Source organism: Hemicordylus capensis, chromosome 5 (genome assembly GCF_027244095.1).
Source record: "Hemicordylus capensis ecotype Gifberg chromosome 5, rHemCap1.1.pri, whole genome shotgun sequence".
In the NCBI taxonomy this organism is placed as follows: Eukaryota; Metazoa; Chordata; class Lepidosauria; order Squamata; family Cordylidae; genus Hemicordylus; species Hemicordylus capensis.
Window position 1 is genome coordinate 121053193 of NC_069661.1, and position 19703 is coordinate 121072895.

Below are 19703 nucleotides of genomic sequence, written 5' to 3' on the forward strand. Positions count from 1 at the left end.
GTACAAATATAATAAACAAATAAATAAGTATGACTCATTATTTTTGGAATGTTGAATGTGCTTCTGTTTTAATAACTGAATAACCCTGGTGGTTACTAAAAAAACAGAAATAGTTTGATTCGCTATTCAGCTACCAGCTCTGAGAACTGCCTGATATTGATCCTCAGGTCTGACTTTTAGACTTTGTGCCCTGGAAAGTAATTTGCAATCCTGGCTCCAAAGAGTTGGTATGGCTCCCCTTCTGCCCCACCCCCCAATCACTATTATAAAGTAAGTCTGGATAATTTACATCTAGAGGGATGTGTATGCTAGTAGTTCCTACCAGCTGTGAAGCAGAGAATGTTGTGCAAACCTGAAAGGATGTTGATGAGAATTTGTAGAAGTAAATGCCTCACAATTAGACCTTTCCAATCCTATGAGAACATATCACACTTTGTAAATAAGAACCCTGCTAACTTGGCAAAGAGGCACCTTTTAATGTGGTGATTCTCTTTATTTAGCAGGGGGAGAGTAACTGGCCCTATCCACCCCCAGCGCAGTACCTCCAGTGACTGTTGCTGGTGTCTATCTTATGTTTCTTTTTAGATTGTGAGCTCTTTGGGGACAGGGATCCATCTTATTTATTTGTTATTTTTCTGTGTAAACCACCCTGAGCCATTTTTGGAAGGGCGGTATAGAAATCAAATAAATAAATATTTTCTCTCTCTCATCAAATAAAACTGACTGCCAGTAAGTTCAAGGACAAACAAAAGAAAATACTACTGTACACAGTGCATACTTTAGTTCTGGGATTCAAATGTCTCAAGATGTGGTGATAGCTACTAACACAGATATGCAACAGGATTGGATACGTTCATGGAGCATAGGTCCGTCATGGTAGCCAAGTAGAATCTCCATGATTAGACTACTGCTTCATATGCTTTTCAATACCAAGATTCTCAAAGGGGTTTACACAGAAAAAAGGGAGAAGATGGTTCACCAAAGGGCTCACAATCTAAAAAGAAATACAAGCAGAAATCAGTAGCAGCCACTGGGGCTGAACAGGGCCATTTGCTCTCCCTCTGTTAAGTATAATCATCACTTTGAAAGGTGCCTCTTTCCTCAGTTAGTAGCATTTACTACTGGACATAGTATACTTCTGAGTACCTGGTGATGGGAACCAGGGGTGTAGCTATAATTGAGTGGAAGGGTTGAAAGAACCTGGGCCCCCAGCTCCTGAGGGCCCTCCAGCTCCACCAATCCCTATTTTCTTCATTATCTCCCTCACTCTAGGGGGGGGACACCAGAGAGAGGGGTGAACACGATATGGGCCCCCTCTCCCCAGCTATGCCCCTTATGGGAACAAATATCAGAGAACAACCACCACCTTTATGCCTTGCTTTTGAGCTTCTCAAGATCATCTAGCAGGCCACTGTAAGAAAGAAATGTTCATGAGTCTGATCAAAGAGGGATCTTCTTAAGCTCTTAAAATGCAAATGAAACAAATTTGCTTGAACCTGTACCTATGAACAATTTTGTTTGTTACCAGTAGAGCAACTGGATTTAGCTCTATCTGTTTGAGAAGAAAACACAGTGAAGGACTAGATAATATGGGGGACTCAGGGTGCAGCCAAAAATGATATCCTCATGTCATTTCCCCCCACCCTCTCCATAATGTGTTCTAAGATGTACCCTATGCTTTGATGTCATGATACTGTTTTCCTACCTTCACTAGCAGCAGCCAATGATGTGAAACAGGGGTGGGGAAATGTCCAACCTAATGTCACAGTACAGGATGTTACTACACTGTGTAGGATGAGCTCCTTCCCTTTTGATGCTGCACCTGAAGAGTAGCCAGTGTTGGAGGTGGAATCCAGTGCAGACTTCTTTATCTTGCAAGGAAGTGATGAAGTAATTGTTGGAAGTACAGAATGTGAATTATTCTAATGCCCCTACCAGACTGGAGCACGTGGTGTAGCCATTACCATGGCAATGTGGATGTGATCATTTTTCTTCTGAGAAGGGGGAATCTCAGAGGATGCTGGGGAAATGGTAAACACAAGTAGCCTGTGGGGCTATCCTTTGGCTTGATCGAAATGCTGACTGAGGAGGCTGTGCCAGATCTCAGGCTCAGCAGAAAGCAGGGAGTCAGAACCTGCAGGGAGCTGAGGTGCAAGGAATAGGATGTACTCTCCTATTGCTCAGGCCATAGTGCAGGATGAGCTAGCTGTCTTTAGGGGCAATGTACCTTCTCTCCTTACATAATGTTATATACAGGGTAATAGTTCAACATACAGATGATGATGCCATTTCCATTGACAGCCTTGTGTCTCTTGTAAAATCGAGTCATCACTCAATTTAGTTGCTTTTACTATTACTACCACTACAATTTAGATGAAGGACATTTTGTATTACTCAAATGAAGCAAAACAATGAAGCAACATTGCACCCATCATCTGCAGAATTGCAGATACAGTCCAACCCAGAAAAAGAATAGTATACTCACTGGAATATGATAAGAAAATAAACAGCAGTAGAATGTTTAAAGAAAATGAGCATATATGAAAATTCCTCTTCAGTGAGCCTAGATAGCTTGTTTCAGCTGCATTTTTCTCAGTGATGAGAAATAGTCTGGCAGTGAAGTGAGAGCTTAATTGAAGCATAGTTTTACCTGCTGTGTGTATATTTGTATGAGCCAGAAGGAAAGAGTGGCTGATGAGAACAGAACAGAAAAGAACAAGGCAGCCTGGGTAATGCAGAATAATGATATTGTATCAGTGTCCTCAGAAGTACACAATTTCTAAGAATGCACCTATTATAACTTCATGTTATTGTGTAAAAATAGCCTCAGGACCCACAGAACAGCTAACAAAAATACTCTCAGAAGAACCAACTTGGCCCTTCAAGACATGCTACTCTTTATAAAACTGAAGTTTCATACAAAACTGAAAACTTCTGAAAATGCCACCACATTTCTAAATTACCCCATATAGCTGGAGATGTGTCTACCTTGCAGTAAGAGGACCATATTAGGCATTACATTGGAGTTCTATGACTGGAGCTGTAGAAGACGTTTTCAAAATGCAAATCCATTTGGACAGGGACCATAGCAAGGAGATAATTAATTCTTTGCCCCTATGCTGATTCCCTGATGCAAAGCCTTCCCCCTCAAACTACAATTACTGTTAAATACTATTACTATTAAAAATGTGCTTTAAAATAAGGTTTTGGGGGAAAAATAATATATTAGTATGGAGGAAAAAACATACCAGCAAACCTAACAGTTTTCTGTAGGTTTACCCCTTCAAGGCTAATAACAGCTTTGTAGTGCAGGGCTTGGGGTTTGCACTGGATAATTTGTGCAGGAGCAATGGGTTAAAGTGGAGTTCATGCCATGGCCATGGCCCCAATCCAGTTTATCCCACCCCAACAGCTTTTGTTGGTTTGTTTGTTTGTTTTTTAAGACATGGGGAGTTCCAATCATGGAACTCTCATGTAAAATCTACTTTGGCCCCAGGCAGGCTGGTAAGATTGGAAGAGGAATTAAATGCCGAAGTGAATATTCAGTGTGACCTTTTAATGCAAGAAACTGCAGAGATGTATGTTTGAGTATTTCAGGATTAATTTGACAATCTGCAAATCTGTACTGTATTTTTAACTTTCACTGGTGAACTTCAAATGCACTATTTGCTTTCACATCTGATTTAACTTTAGAGAAGTACCAGTGGCCTCAGGCAGCAATTACAGTGTATCTGCAGGTTACAGTTTTGAAACCAGGAGGTAAGACATAGGACAAATTTGGAGTGGGGATTCCCCCCCCCCTCACCCAGCATCTTCAGCTGTGCTTTTTCAGAAACAAAGCTGGCCCTGCCAGGGTGGGAAAGAAGAGAAGCTAAGCCTGATGCCACTACAGTTGCCCAGCATTCATATGGGCATGGTATAGTGGTTAGAGTGCTGGACTAGGACCGGGAAGACCCAAGTTCAAATTCCCATTCAGCCATGATACTTTCTGGGTGACTCTGGGCCAGTCACTTCTCTCTCAGCCTAACCTACTCCATAGGGTTGTTGTGAGGAAAAACTTAAGTATGTAGTACACCGCTCTGGGCTCCTTGGAGGAAGAGTGGGGTAAAAATGTAAAGATAGATAGATAGATAATATGTCACATGTTTTACTGAAGAGATCTGTCTGGAGTGACTAATCTAAGAGTTTGACTTCCCCCCTGCTCTCTTCAATGGCTGGTTAGCTCAAGTCAATCTGTGGAATTCAGTACCCACCTTTTCCTCTTGGGCTGTCTGCCTCTTAGAATTTCTTGGACAAAGACCAAGAGAAGCCCTCTGCACCTCAACCAAGTGCAGAGAAGGAAAAATTTTGCCAAGGACTTTTACACACAGTAGATTTTACCAGAAATTTACTGGGAAGCTTTGTTGCGAACTCAAAGTTGTCCCAAAAAACCAAGGCAAATAGTGGATTTTTTAACCCCAGATATAAATCAGGCTACACTCTAACATGCAGTGAAAAACCTGAATTGTGTGTGAACTGCTCCCCGATAACTCATAGGGATTTCAGGATATCTGGCTAATATGTGAACATACCCCCTCCATTCCGGAGGAGATGCGAGTTAAAGGTCTTTGTAAGCACCCATGGATTGAGAATGCCTTAATGCTCTTGCCATCCAGAAATCTGAGATGCTTCTGTAACTTTAACAGAAAGGAAAATTATGTCAGGTGTATCTTTTGCCATCATTGCAGGTCTATAGGAAGACCAGCTCCTGGAAGTTTTTCACATGGGGCTTTCAAAATTGTCTGCAGAGAATGTTCCTTATAATCTTCCATCATGGGGAAGATCTCACCCTTGGTATTGCATTTGTCTCAGCAGACAACCACTTTATCCATATAAAGCAGGGTTGTATAGTTAAAGAGTATGAGGGCATGGGGGTAGGGCCTGCTGGCACACTCCTATTGGCACTGTACCTATGTACACTATTCCTGGATTGAGAATACCTGAACACAGCTAATACATGGTTGTGTTCCTAAAAACTCTTAATTTCATTTGTGCTGATACAGGAAAACACTTCCTATTTCCTGATACAGGAAAACACTTCCTATTTCTATTGACCTCAGTGAAACTAAACCAAGTATTTGAAGAGAAGAACACATCATTCCAATCTATCTGAGTGAAATTACCAAAGTCTGAATGTGAAATTACCAAAGTTTGAACCCTTTTTCTAGAGATATGCACAAATGGCTCATCCCAAACCAGTTTGCCTTGAACTGGGGACAATTCAGAGGTCTGATTGCAGACCAAACCAGAATCAGTTTGGTCTGTGACTGAACCAAACCAGGCCAAGTTTAGGTGAACCGGTTCACGATGGTAAGGGGTGACCAGGCGTGGACAGTGAGAGGGGAAAAGCTGCTTGCCCGGGCTGGTGTGGCTGCCAGTGCTGCTGCTCATCCTCCTAGCACAGCCCCAAGCGCATCTCCCCCCCCCCCTTACCTTGCCGCTGGCTCAGGCAACAGCTTGGCCAGGCTGCAACCAGCTGGAATGGAGGCCAGTAGGGGGAGTTGGAGGAGCCCCTGCCACCACCACCTCCACTGCCTCCACCACCTAGGGATTGCCTCTTTACTTGTAATCCTCGCCCAATTCCCCCTCACAAGCATACCCTCAAAACTGGTTTGGCCTGGTTCAGTGGTCAAACTGAACTGGACCCAATTTGGCTGGACATGGAACCGGACTGGGCTGGGTCAGTTCAAATCCGGTTCAGATTTGGACCATATCAGAGAAACCATTTTCATGCACACTCCTAGTCTTTTCTAACTTTTAGAATTCAAGAAATTATGGGTAAACTCAACACCCTAACTAGAGAGATTGAGATAGAGATGAGAGAGAGAGGCTTCATTCACACGTAACGTGGAACCAAAGGTCCAATGGACCCATGGTTCCACTCCCCCCTCCCCCAATGTGCTTTTACCTGCATTCGGACGAATTGGACAGTAGGCGAGCTGCAGTAAGGGAGAGGAGAGGGAATTGGCTGTGTTTCAAGTTCCCCATTATTCCTTAGGGCCAGAACACTCAAAATGATTCAGGTTTGTTCTGTCAAAGCCAGATGTTTCAACAGAACAAACTTGAAATGTTCCAGCCATCTGTGTTTCATTTTGAGTTCAAAAGGAAACACAGAATCCGTTTTGTGCAAGAAAGTCAAAAGTAATAGCTCTACTACTGCTGAAAACATGTAGGAATCAGAGTGAGATTAATGGTACATTATCCTTTCCAGACATTGCTAAAGTGCTGTTGTATTGTCATTTTTACATTGACAACTGTACCTTATGGGAATATTCTTCATTTCACTCTCTGATTCTTAATAATGCCATTGATTAATGCACTCTGTAAAAATACAATATGTTTCATTTTCTGCCATTGAGAAACAAGGCAGAAAAAATGGCCTCATTTCTCAAATCTATTGACAAGAATGGATGAGGTTTGATTACAGCAAAGTCAGTGACATTATTATAATTGAATTTGGTGCAAAGTGTAATGGCAGGTGACATCCTGTGGTCTATTGTATTTTAAACTCAATAGAACAGACTTCTCAGATTAGAGTACATTCTTTATCTTGTATCATGACCATCACTTTATGTATTATATTTGAATTCTTCTTTAACTCCAAAGACCCCAGAGCTGCATATATTTGTATTTTTGGTCCATACCTAGATTTTTAAAGTGCTTTATATATAGTAATAATACTACTTATCTAACTATAGTGGATGTTTCTTATGGAACATTTGGAAAATGCAAAGTTCCTCTTAGTAAACCATCTAAGCTAGTGGCCACATCACGTTTTATGACAGTGAATTCCATAGGTTATGTGTTGTGTGAAGTATTTTACTTGTCTGTCCTAAATCATCTGCCAATCCATTTCATTGGGGCACTCTAATATTACTGGGGGTACTCTAGTATTATTATTAGTCTGTTTGTATATGTATGTATGTAAAATATGTACAATAAAATATTTTTCTACTGCAAGATATGTGCATCTCTATATATCATATACCATTTGATGACGAGGATGACATTTTACGCATGGATGACATTTCACGTAAGTGGACTGCAGTCCAGGAAGGCTTATGCTGAAATAAATGTGTTAGTTTTTAAGGTGCTACAAAGGCTCTTTGTTGTTTTTGCTGCAACAGAATCACATGGTGACTCATCTGGAAGTATTATGAGGGGAAGAAAAATATCTCTGTCCACTTTCTTACCATGCATAATTTTTTAAATCCCTATAATGTCCCCCTTAGTGTCAAACCAGAAGTGACACTAAACACCCAATTTTAGCCCTAGCAGAAAGAGTCTTGAGATATCAGACCAGGCCTGTGTAAGTACTGGGACTGCTGATAAGGAAAGGTAACAGAAATAAGGACATCCTGTTGTTCACCCACATTCTAGAATGAGGCCTTTTGTGCTGTGGAAAAATCAGGAAATGTGTATATGGATGTGCGAACAGCATACTGCTCAATTGAGTGATAAGTGGGGGGAGGTGGAATGTAAAATAAAATACAAGGAACTGCAGGTTTACACCACATACTCTGGCGGAGTGCTTCCATAGTTGGCCGGATGGCAGTTTCTTCAGCAGCTGCGCCATCCAAGCTCATAACAGCTTCCCTATGTTTGTAACTGCCTTAGGAATTGCTTACAAATTCTCCTTCATGCTCCATATTAAAAAGGAGTGCTAGAAGTACAACATGCATTCATGGTATGTAGTCTCTGAAACTTTGAGAGCTCTTCTGCTGGTAATTCTTCTGTAATAAGCCCGAATACCCACCACCTGAACCATGCAGCAGTTCTGCAAAATGCTCAGCCTTGCTGCTGCTGGAAACTAGCTTTGATGAGAGGGGACAACAATTCCCTCCATTTCCCCATGTGTAATGTTCCTTTCCACCCTCTGCTATTTCTACCTTCTCCTTTTTAATGGAAAGTCTACTAGATTTTTCTAGTACACAATTCAAAGCAAATTTGGAAGTTCATCCTTGGTTAAGACACCTTGAAAATGTTGAGTTTGCAATGTGATCTTATTGTTCTAAAAGGCTTACTGCTTAACTCTAATAGAAATGAAACAAGATGCCACACACACACACACACACACACACACACACATAATCCACACAAGTAACCATGCCAAAAAGAAAAAGAAGGCAGATTATTCCCCCAGGCAGAAGTTGTGAGAATGGCATGCAAGTGTCATCCAATGATAAATCTGACTATATTGATCCATTAAAAAAATTTAGGCCAGAAGTGCCAAAAGACTGGCCCTTCCAACTATCAGTATTTTCAATGAAGCCAAATTTACCCCCTAGCAATCAATCAATCAACAAACCTGCTTTCCTGCAGATGGATGTTGTTCACTGAAAGGGACCTGTGTTTGTCCAGGATCCTGTTTCCCACAGTGGCCCACTGGATGCCTTGGGGAAGCCCAGAGGCAAGAGATGAGGGCATGTCCTCTCTCCTGCTGTTGCTCTCCTGCAGCTGCTATTCAGTGACATTCTGTCCTTCAAGGTAGCCTATAGCCATCAAGACTAGTCACCATTGATAGACCCGACCTCCATGAACTTGCCTCAGCCCCTTTTAAAGCCATCCAAACCAGTGGCTATCACCACCTCCCATGGCAGAACATTCCATAGATTAATTGGGCACTTTGTAAAAAAAAAAAGTACTTCCTTTTGTCGGGTCTAAATTTCCTGTCGATCAGTTTCATGGGATGACCAGGGCCTGCCTGCCTGCTAGGCCAACTAGGCAGTTGCCAAGGGTGACAAGTTTGGGTAGGGCAGCAATAGCCCTGCTCAGGTGTTGCCCCCATGCCCGCCAGGCAGAAGCAAGGGAGCAGGTGGGTGAGGAGAGTGAGTGGGCATTCCCTATCCCTGTGATCTCCCCCTTGCTCTCCTCATTGCCACAGTCCACCCCTCTCCTGCTGTGTTATAATGACGTTGCCATGCACAGTGGCGTCATTATAGTGTGCTGCAGCAGGAGGAGGGGTGGCCCATGGCGACAAGGACAGTAAGGGGGAAGCAACTGGGATGGGGAGCGCTCGCTTGCTCTACTCGCTATGGCCGGCCACTGCTCTTGCCGCCAGCCCACCACTGTAGGCCCCTAATCATCTCGATTGCTTTCTCCTGTACATTTTCCAATTCTATAATGTCTTTTTTGAGATATGGTGACCGGGACTGCACACAGTACTCAAAATGTGGCCACACCATAGATTTGTATAAAGGCATTCTAATGTTAGCAGTTTTATTTTCAGTCTTCTTCCTAATGATCTCTAGCATGGGATTGGCCTTTTCACAGCTGCTACACACGAAGTCAATACTTTTCAGTGAGCTGCCCACCACAATCCAAAGATCCTTCTTCTATCCACTAACAGTTGAGAGCATGAATAATCTCTCTGAAGTGGTTTCTAGAGCTGAGGCTTGATCATAGTTGTCTTGAATCAACATTTTTCAGCATTTCAGAAAAGCAGCCATATTAATCGATAGTAGCAAAACCTCTCCTCACTGTTGCAAAATTCCAGTGGCACCACTTAGCTTTTATAGGTTAATGTACAACAAGATATGCATTCCAATAGTGTGTTTGTGTGGAGTGTATGGAGCTGCCCTGATAGACACTGAAACATAAGATTGTGCTATAAATGGTGCATACATTTGAGAAATAAACAATACCTAGTCCAGAAGATCCTTGTGGGTAGATATGCTAAACGTATTGGTTTCTAATTTCAAATGTGGGTCATATAAAACTAGGAGCAATAATTTCAATTGACATAGGCTAAAGCTGCACGATATGTTGAAGTGTAGTCTCTCAGGCCAGATTCTTACAAACAGCAGAAAAGGAAGTAAGCCAATGCCTGGACAGTACTACTTCAGAAGCGGAGGGGAGATGCGTATGACAGGGTATTTTTTTTAATTTACATAAAAATGTATATTATTCCTGTCTGCAAATGTCTGAGGTGGCTAATAAAACTATTAAAAACAAATGAATACAACCATGAAATAAAATATCTCATTCTTGAACTGATTTTTAAAAGTGATAACAAAAAGACAAAGAAACCATGGCAATCTTAACACGGCTGAATGAAAGCATCAGCAAAGATAAAAAGCCAACCCAAAAAGTGAACAGAATGGCTAACATCTGGACTAAGTTACTACCAAGAGTCCTATTGTGATGAGGTCGTTCTTTAGATTAACCCCTGAGTAGTACTACTGAGTAACTTAGTCTGGCTATCATAGGAACATAAGAAATTGCCTATGCCAAGTCAGACCATTGATCCATCTAGCTTCGTATTGTCTACACTGGCTGGAAGTTGCTCTCTAGGGTTTCAGCCAGGAGTCATTCCTAGCTGTACCTGAGATGCCAGGGATTGAACCCGGGACCTTCTGCATACAAGCAAATGCTCTACCACTGAGTTGATGCCCCATCCCCTAAGGGGAATATCTTATAGCAGAAAGCACTCACATGTAGTCACCCATCTAAATGCAAACCAAGGCAAACCCTGCTTAGCAAAGGGGGCAATTCATGCCCACTACCACAGGACTGTCTCTTCCCTCCAGTTGGTGTCAAAAGCAATATAAAGAGGGGGCTCAGTGGAACTCCGAGGGCAGACATCCTGGGAACTACCATGAAGAAGGTCCTTTCCCATGTGCCTGCTATCATACCTCAGCTTTATAACAGAATACACAAGAAGGACTTTCCAGATGAGCTTAAAAAGTGGGCAAACTCATGTGGGTCAGTCTGAATAGCCCTTATGTGGGGGGGCAGACATAATTAACAACAACAACAAATTAATAGACAACTTTATTTGTTAGCCACCCCATAATAAATTGTTCTCTGGGTGTTGTACACACATTAAGTCATAATAGTTGTACACACATAAAATCATAACAGACCAAAAAAAAAAGGGGGGGGGAGAGAAAATGCAACAAGAACAATACAATTTAAAAACCTTTTAAAAAAATCAGTTACAAACAAATCAATATTTTAAAGATTTTATTTTTTTTAATGCCTGAGTGAATGAAAGTGTCTTCACCTAGCATCTAAAAGTACAAAGTGATGAAGCCAGGCAAACCTCACTGGGGAAGCTATTCTACAAATGGGGTGCAACCACTTAAAAGGCCCTCTCCTTAGTAGCCACTTGCTTCAGCTCATTTGGCAGTGGCACATCTCTGTGTGTAGAAATCACCTTGTCAGGGAGAAGAGTTCTAGCTTAGCCATCACCCTGACATGTTAGTTTTCTATGTTTAGGGACCCTTTCTCATGAGGAAACATTCCACAAGCACTCTGGAGTGGAGCAGTCCAGACACAGGCTCTTTGTGGCAACTAGGTCTTCCAATGAGAAATGGAAACATAAATGAAAGATGTATAGCTTTTCAAATTTCTAAATGTTTCATGCTAAGGAAATAAGAGCCATTAAATATCACTGTGAGTATAGCTGTATACATAGTCACATTAATGTGTAAGTAGAAAGATGTCAACAGAGCTGGGACTAGATTCCTAGTCATGCACTGAACTTTATAACTACTAAAGCATTCATTCATCCTACACTTAACGCGGTGGAAGTTCTTATACATGGAGAAATACAATCTCAGAGTCACACTTCTTTGAGATATCACCTTATCTTTAAAAAACAATCAGTGCTTTACAGTTCTTGCGTTCCGACTCCAGTGTTCATTTCTCCACTCCACTCTCCAAGTTTGCTATAACTAATTCAGCTTTTTAAAAATTTGCTAGCAGTCCTATTGTTTGAATATGTGAGCATTGTTACAATCTTCCATTGTTTTCACAGCAGAATTACCTGTAAAAGAAAAAGGGAGATCTGTTTGCTTGTCATTATAAATGCTTTACATAAGCTAGTGATTAACCCAGGCAATGAAAGATCTGGTTTGTAAGTCATTGTAGGTTAGGAGAAGGGTTAAGATTTCCTGACTCACATGGGTGGAGACATCCTAACCTTTTGCGTCAGAAGTTGTGCTGTTCTTTCTCTAATGGAAGTCTGCATATAATAAGTGAATGCACATTTTCCTATAGAAAACAAAATATATAAATCAGAAAATCAGAACAACTGTTGAAGACTGCTATTCCATATGCCACAGATCAACAAACCCAGGCTTGCCACTGAGACCCTATTCAGTAAGAAACTGCAGATAATTTCAGCTCTCGGCTGAATGTTCCTGTATATTCTAGGGGTCCTCAAACACCTGTGTGTCATACGGACACTTGAAGGATTGGATCCAAAGGGTTCCTTCCTCCAGAGGGACTCATTCCATTAGAGGAACTGAACCTTTAGATCCAACTCTACATCTCTTTGCTTACTTTTGGAGAAAGTGTAAGGTAAAGGTAAAGTGTGCCGTCGAGTCGCTGTTGATTCCTGGTGACCACAGAGCTCTGTGGTTGTCTTTGGTAGTATACAGGAGGGGTTTACCATTGCCATCTCCCACGCAGTATGAGATGATGCCTTTCAGTACCTTCCTATATCGCTGCTGCCCGATATGGGTGTTTCCCATAGTCTGGGAAACATACCAGCAGGGATTCAAACCAGCAGCCTCTGGCTTGCTAGTCAAGTAATTTCCCAAGAAGGTGTACTTCTTTTTTATGTCTCTTTGTAGTATTACATATTTTAATGTCTATATTAACTAGACAATTTTCTATCTAAAAAAGGATACTCAAAACAACCTATAAAACTAGATCAGGTTGTGCAGGCCTGGAGTAGCGCATGCAGATATGGTATTATTAGCCACATGTTACTTAAAAAATAATAATCAGAATCAACTGTCTGATCTCATCTTAGCAACTGTTCCCAGGTTTTTACAGCTAGTACTGCAGGGGCACATGTTTTTCACACAATGGGATGGGTGTGTACATACTCAAGTATGTATGAGCAATGCAAGAACTGGCCCTCAACCTTCAATGGACTAGAGTCCTAAACATTTCTAATACCTCTTGGCCTTGCTCCTGGGATGGCAGGAAGGCCAGAGATACCACATTACTAAACAAACTTACATAACTAAACTGGGCAGTTTGTATTGGAAGTTTCCACTGATATTTTCTTTACTTGACTAGCTCTGCTCACTTCAATTTCTTGAACTTTCCATGTAGTTATTCTGTCCATTTCCCCCCTAAAACAGAATTAAGACATACCTTCAAGAGTGATCATTAACATTAGAATCAACATTAATCAAGGTGAACAATCCTTCCTGGTCATCTTTTTTTTTTTTAAGTGTTAGTTAATATCAAAATGATGATACAAAAGTATTGTTGTCCTTACATTTTCAACATTTTCTCAGACCAAAAAGGCAAAGAAATGTTGCCTCTGTGTACATAATATTAAAATATTAACCAAAAGCAACAATTACATGGTCATTCAGTGTGCAAAGTAGCAACAAAGAAATCCTATCTGTGCTGCTGACCATCACTGTTTGGTTATTAATATTAGTGGGCATACAGAAATAGAGGCAGAATCTGACAATTGCTATTTTTTGTATTTCCAAAGTGGTATTCTCAGAGTCCCCACCTTAAGAGGCGCAGTAGGGAAATGCTTGACTAACAAGCAGAAGGTTGCCAGTTTGAATCCCGGCTGGTACTATATTGAGCAGCAGTGATATAGGAAGATGCTGGAAGGCATCCTCTCATATTGCACAGGTGGAGGCAATGGTAAACCCCCGCCTGTATTCTACCAAAGACAACCACAGGGCTCTGAGGGTGCCAGGAGTAGAAATTAGGAATGTGCGAACCGGTTCAAATTCGAACTGAACCAGCCATCAGGTTCGAGCTTCAAGTTAGAATTCAAACCGAATTAGGGGGTGGTTTGATTCGAACTGGTTCTAACTGGTTTGGACCTCCAAAAGTGGGTGGGGTGGTAGCTGGCATGCATGGCTACCTACCACCCAAACCCCAAAGCAATCGGACACTCGTACGATTTTTAATGAATTTTTGAAAATTATTTATATTTTTTTCTCATAGAGTATAATGGGACTCAAACCAGCCCATTATTCCTTATTGTGGAGCACCCATTAGTGCCAACAACCACCCAAACCCTGAAGCAATCAGACACTCCTACGATTTTTTTCTGAATATTTGAAATATTTTCAATTATTTTTCTTAGAGTATAATGGGACCCAAACCAGACCATATACCCTAATGTGGAGCACCTAGGGGCACAAAAGTGGGGTGGGTGGTAGACAGACAGGGGTGCCTACCACCCACAAAACCCTAAGGTAATTGGACACTTCTCTGATTATTGGTGAATTTTAAAAGTATTTTTGAGTTCCTCCTAGGGAATAATTAGGATTGCAGCAAATGTATAGCTTCACGTTGGGAGGAAAGGGGTGTCCTAGAGTGGAGTGTGGTGGGTGGTAGTTTCCAGGGTGGGCAAGGAAGCTATCAGAATTATTTGAAAGGGATTGGGCAAAAGGCTGATTTTTAAGTGATTTTTGAAGTTTATGTGTCTTTAAGGTTAGCAAATGAGGGTGGATTCATGGTTTGTCATTGAAAATCTCATATGCTACCAAAGAATCTATACTCAGAACACTTCAGAAACAACAAAACCCAGCACCCCATGGGTTAGCAACCCATGGAGGTGGTTGGCACCCTCTTTGCACTCTGGGCCACCCCAGCACCCCACAAGTGGCTTTAAGGTTTTTCCCCATAGGGAAGAATGGAGGTTTCAGCAGCCCCATAACTGCACTTGGGGGGTGCTGGGGTGGCCCAGAGTGAGGGTGCCAACCACCTCCATGGGTTGCTAACCCATGGGCTACTGGGTTTTGTTGTTTTTGAAGTGTTCTGAGTGTAGATTCTTTGGTAGCATTTAAGGTTTTCAATGACAAACCATGAATCCACTCTCATTGCTAACCTTAAAGACACATAAACTAAAAATCAGCCATTTGCCCAATTCCCTTCAAATAATTCTGATAGCTTCCTTGCCCACCTTGGGAACTACCACCCACCACACTCCACTCTAGGATACCCCTTTCTCCCTGACATGAAGCTATACATTTGCTGCAATCCTCATTACTCTCTATGAGGAATTCCAAAATAATTTTAAAATTCACCAATAATCAGATGAGTGTCTGATTGCCTTGGAACTCTGTGGGTGGTAGGCACCCCTGGGTGTCTACCACCCATCACTCTTTTGTGCCCCCAGGTGCTCCACAATAGGGGATATGGGCTGGTTCAGGTCCCATTATACCCTATGAGAAAAATAATTAAAAATATTTCAAATATTCATAAAAAGTCGTAGGGGTTTCCGATTGCTTCAGGGTTTGCATTGTTGTTGGCATCCATGGGTGCTCCACAATAGTGAATAATGGGCTGGTTCAAGTCCCCTTACACCCTATGAGAAAAAATAATATTTTTTTAAAAAAATCATAAAATATTGTACGAGTGTCCGATTGCTTTGGGGTTTGGGTGGCAGGTACCCCTGGGTGCCAGCTACCACCCTGCCCATTTTTGATGTCTAAACCAGTTAGAACCAGTTCAAAACAGTTCAAAATGTTTCAAACTCAAACCGAACTGGGGAGGGGGGTTTCGAGCAAAAACAAAACCGAACCACCCCCTCCTGGTTCGAATCTGGTTCAGATTTGAACCAAGCTGTGCAAACCAGTTTTGTGCACATCCCTAGTAGAAATCGACTTGACGGCACCCTTTACCTTTGTTTTCAGAGTACAGTTTCCTAGTAGTAAACCCAGTTGAAATGATTTGGATTTACTTTTAAGGATCATGCTTCCCTGGCCCAACATGCCTTATGTAATAATAATTTAAGCCCTTGCATAGAAGTATTATACTACTCTATTTGATTATGAATTTATGTATTAATATCTCATATAAGCAGTTTTAAGGAGGGGGGTTGCCAAAAAGCTGTAGAGAAACATTTAAAATAGATGAGGCACAGTCCTGTTTTTGCTGTTTTATTGTAAGGCACCCTGAGCAACAGTGTGTTGGAGGGGCGGAATATAATATTTTAAATAAGTAAATAGGTCTGTAAGAACTTTTTCTACTGTCATCTTAAAACTGCAAGAGGCCATATGATAACCCTAAATTATCATTGGGCTAAATGATAACCCTGTTCCAGAAACATCTATTCCCCCATTTTTAATTGCATCCAGTCTAAGACAAATGTTCTGTGTAATTCAAACTCTCCCAAACTATGTTGGGTATAGTTATCTTGATAAAGGTATTCTTTTCCTTTCCTTGCAGTGTTTTGCTGTTCTTCAGACACGTAACCTTATTTGTTCCAGTATTGTATTAGCTGAAGGAATTTACCATTTAACCACCATTTTAAACTATTTTTTCAACAATAGTTAAAGTGTTTATTATTTTGCTCATTATATAGGGATGCTATGCTGCATTTTAATAGATATGATCCCTGAAGTGGGGTGGGGAGCATATGGCTTGGTCATTAAGAAAATTCACTCTGCTTGTGTACAGGGGCACGTTCTTACCTGCAAAGTCCTAGGTAATGTTCAAGACACCCTTGGGCCTGCCTCTGATTGTCCATTGGGTAGAGGCTGGTGTGTCCAAAAGCATGTGCAAGGCACAAGAAAAATGCACAGATGTATTAAAGTGGTGTGGCTACACGTACAAACAATATAAGACACATGCATTCCACCTTCAGCCTCACAAACCCATTAGCCACAACTAGACTTCCCCCCACCCACCCCAAAATTATTTCTGCAGATGCCCTTGTATGGACACCTGATGTATGATACTGGCTATATAGCAGAACTATGCAGGTAGTTTGAGAGAAGGCACCAGATTAAGCTACTGGTCCTTTTCCCTCACTCTAAAGCCCTAACATGGTTTTTGAAGTAGAAGGGGATGCTATAAATGCCCTACTTGAAGCCTCTCCAAAGCATATTCTGACTGGCCACTGTGGAAGAGAATGCTACATGGATCTTTGATCCAACCCAGAAAGTTATGTTCTTAAATGCAGTGGAAAGCTGGCTTTATTCCTAAAGGCGGCTGCTAGCAGGAAAGGGCATAGAGGGAGGAACAGAAAGCAGTGGGAAAGGCATAAATTACCATTGCCCTGGCATGCCAATCAAAACAAGAGAAAGGGTGTGGTTGGCTCCAGTTTCCACACACAGCATAGAGAGCGTATAATAAATTGACACATTACTTGTGCTGCTTAGTCTGCTGTTCTCTCAGTCCATAGTCTTATTGTTTCTAAGAGCAAAATGTCACAGTAGGCCAACCCTAGGATAAATAACACCCTGGGCGAGGACTGCCTTGAAGCCCACCCCACCCCACCCCCATTAATACAACAGCAGCACAAAACAACACAAGTGAGCTGCTTGGCTTGGCACTCCTTCAGATAGACACCCTTGATGAAAGCCTGGCTTGTCCACCCCTAAGGCTGGCCCCAACACATTAGGTTAAGCACATAGTTGGGCTCTCTCTGCTTGTGTCCCCCTCCCCAATTTAAATATCAGCTGGGACAGTAGTGATCAGGATGGGGGGGTCATCCCTTCCCCCCTGACATAATTCAGAAGGGAATCCCTTCCTTCCTCTGGGAAAGAAGCTTCCACATTGATACCAACAGGATACCCAATGCTGATGAGAGGAAGATGACACCCACAACTGTTATAGTATGTCATGTGGGTTTCAGGTTCAGATGTGCAAACCCATTCTGCACATGTCTACCTGATGGCTATAGAACCTGGGTGTCCTCTTCTCTCGTCAGTAATCGGTGTCTTATTTGTGCCAATGGGAGCTTCCCTCCCTGAAGAAAGATCTCTCCCTTAGAGACTTCCATAGTTTTTCTCATCTCTTTGTTTTCTTGTGGTTGCTTCCCACAAAATTCCTCCAGTGTTTCTTCCTGTTATGAACTTCTAAATTCACAATGAAAGTTCACTTCAGGTGAAAATTAGGTGGCAACTCTAACTAGATAGGAGAACTGGGCATTCTTCCCAGCAAAGCCAGTGAACAGTATATCTTATTGATTCAAGAAATATTTAACTCTATTAAGGATACAGTTGCCTCCTTTCAGTACCTGCTGAATCAGAAAACTGCTATGGCCAGGCTCTCCTACCTGATCCCATCTGATAACCTGGGATTATTACTGCACTTTTTGTTTGTGCACAGCAAACTAGTAGCAGAGATGCACCTAGGTAATTTTGGAGCCTATACCTAAAGGCCTTTGGAGGCCCCCCTCCCCTACAAATTAAGTATCATCATGCTCAGCTGGGTGACCACACCACCCGGGACAGACAGAGGCGTAACTAGGGAAAACGGCGCCTGGGGCAAGCACTGAAATGGCGCCCCCCACCACCATGCCCCCCCGCTGCCCCTCCCAACATACTACATTATACTTAGGTTTTTCCTCACAAGCGCCCGCTGCCGCCGCCAAGCCAGGCCACTGACTGGCCGCCAGGCACCAGCAAAGCAATGGGGGGGGCGCAGGCGGCACGGAAGGGACCGCTCGTGGGGAAGGGGGCACTGACGCGTTCCCTTGACTGCTGCAATGCTGCTGCACTGAGCAGGAAACATTTGTATTAACAAAAAAATAAAAATTAAAAAAAAAAATTGGTCATGGCGGCGCCCCCCACGTGACCAGAAAAGATGGCGCCCGGGGCACGTGCCCCCCCTGCCCCCCTATAGTTACGCCTCTGGGGACAGACTAAAGAGGATTTGGGGGCCCCAGGGGCTATGGAGGCCCTGGACTTTGGCTCAGAAGTCCAGGGGTAAGAGCACCTCTGACTAGTAGTTTCTAAAATGCTTGACTCATATGTTCCTTTGTTAGATGGCTTGAAAAGCATGGGGTGGGTGATTTTTTGTGATGGTATTGCCATTATTTGTGCACTACGTCTGGCATATATCATTTTCCTCTGGGGGGCTGGTTCACACTCATTTAAGAAGCACTAACGTTTTTACATTCTTGTACCGCTTTACTATGGCATGGAGCCAAAGAACTCACCACACCCAACACGTGAAAAAACCATCATTAGGTCAATGTAGTTCTTTTTAAAGAGCACTCCTATTTGTATAAACATCAGCTCATCTAAAAGCATTTAATAGTCTCCTCAACTATGAAAATGACCTAGAAGCCTGTAACCAGTGGCTGTAAATTTCCCAGCACACATCTAATTAAACCAGTCATATGCATGTTTACTCAGAAGTATGTCCCACTGAGTTCGGTGGGGCTTATTTCTATATAGCTGTGCATAAGATCACAGCCTAAGCTGTTGACCTTTGCTGCCACTACACACACTAGCCCTATTCAGACTGTAACCAAATCTCTGCCTCTCTCCTCCTCCTCTTCCCAGGCCACATGCATGCACTGTTTGTAGTGAGGCTTCACAGCTTCAAGCACAATTCAATACAAGTGCTCATGCAATGTGCCCAAATCATATGTTTCAAATGACATCACACAACCTAAAGACAACGTTTAGGTCAATGTGCATGTTTCCTGCTTCAACATCAAGCAACTGTTTCCCAGTGAAAGACGCCCAGATAGAAGTCTTGAGGAATTTCACATACCATTGTGATGTAATGAATAACAGAAAAATGAGTTGCTCCATATCAACATACTAATCATGGCAACAAGCTACTAGCTGACGGCTGGATCTGCAGGAGGATGTAATAAATTCCTACATTGCACTGAAATGTGTGATAACGCATGAGTGACACATTGGACAGATTTCCAACTATGACTTAGGAACATCCGTAACAAGCCTGAAAGGGTGACAGATCTG

General features: G+C 42.3%; 1 long non-coding RNA gene across 2 annotated transcripts; it reads right to left on the reverse strand.

Annotated features, from left to right (window-relative positions):
* Nucleotides 1-10928: 10928 nt before the first annotated feature.
* On the reverse strand, nucleotides 10929-16586 carry LOC128328477 (uncharacterized). 2 transcript variants are annotated; one of them, XR_008309238.1, is made up of 3 exons: nucleotides 16452-16586; nucleotides 11966-12036; nucleotides 10929-11809 (listed from the first exon to the last, which is right to left on the reverse strand). It is a non-coding gene; the product is annotated as an uncharacterized LOC128328477 (long non-coding RNA). The 2 variants fall into 2 exon arrangements; XR_008309239.1 differs by lacking the exon at nucleotides 16452-16586 and adding an exon at nucleotides 13015-13124.
* Nucleotides 16587-19703: the final 3117 nt, after the last annotated feature.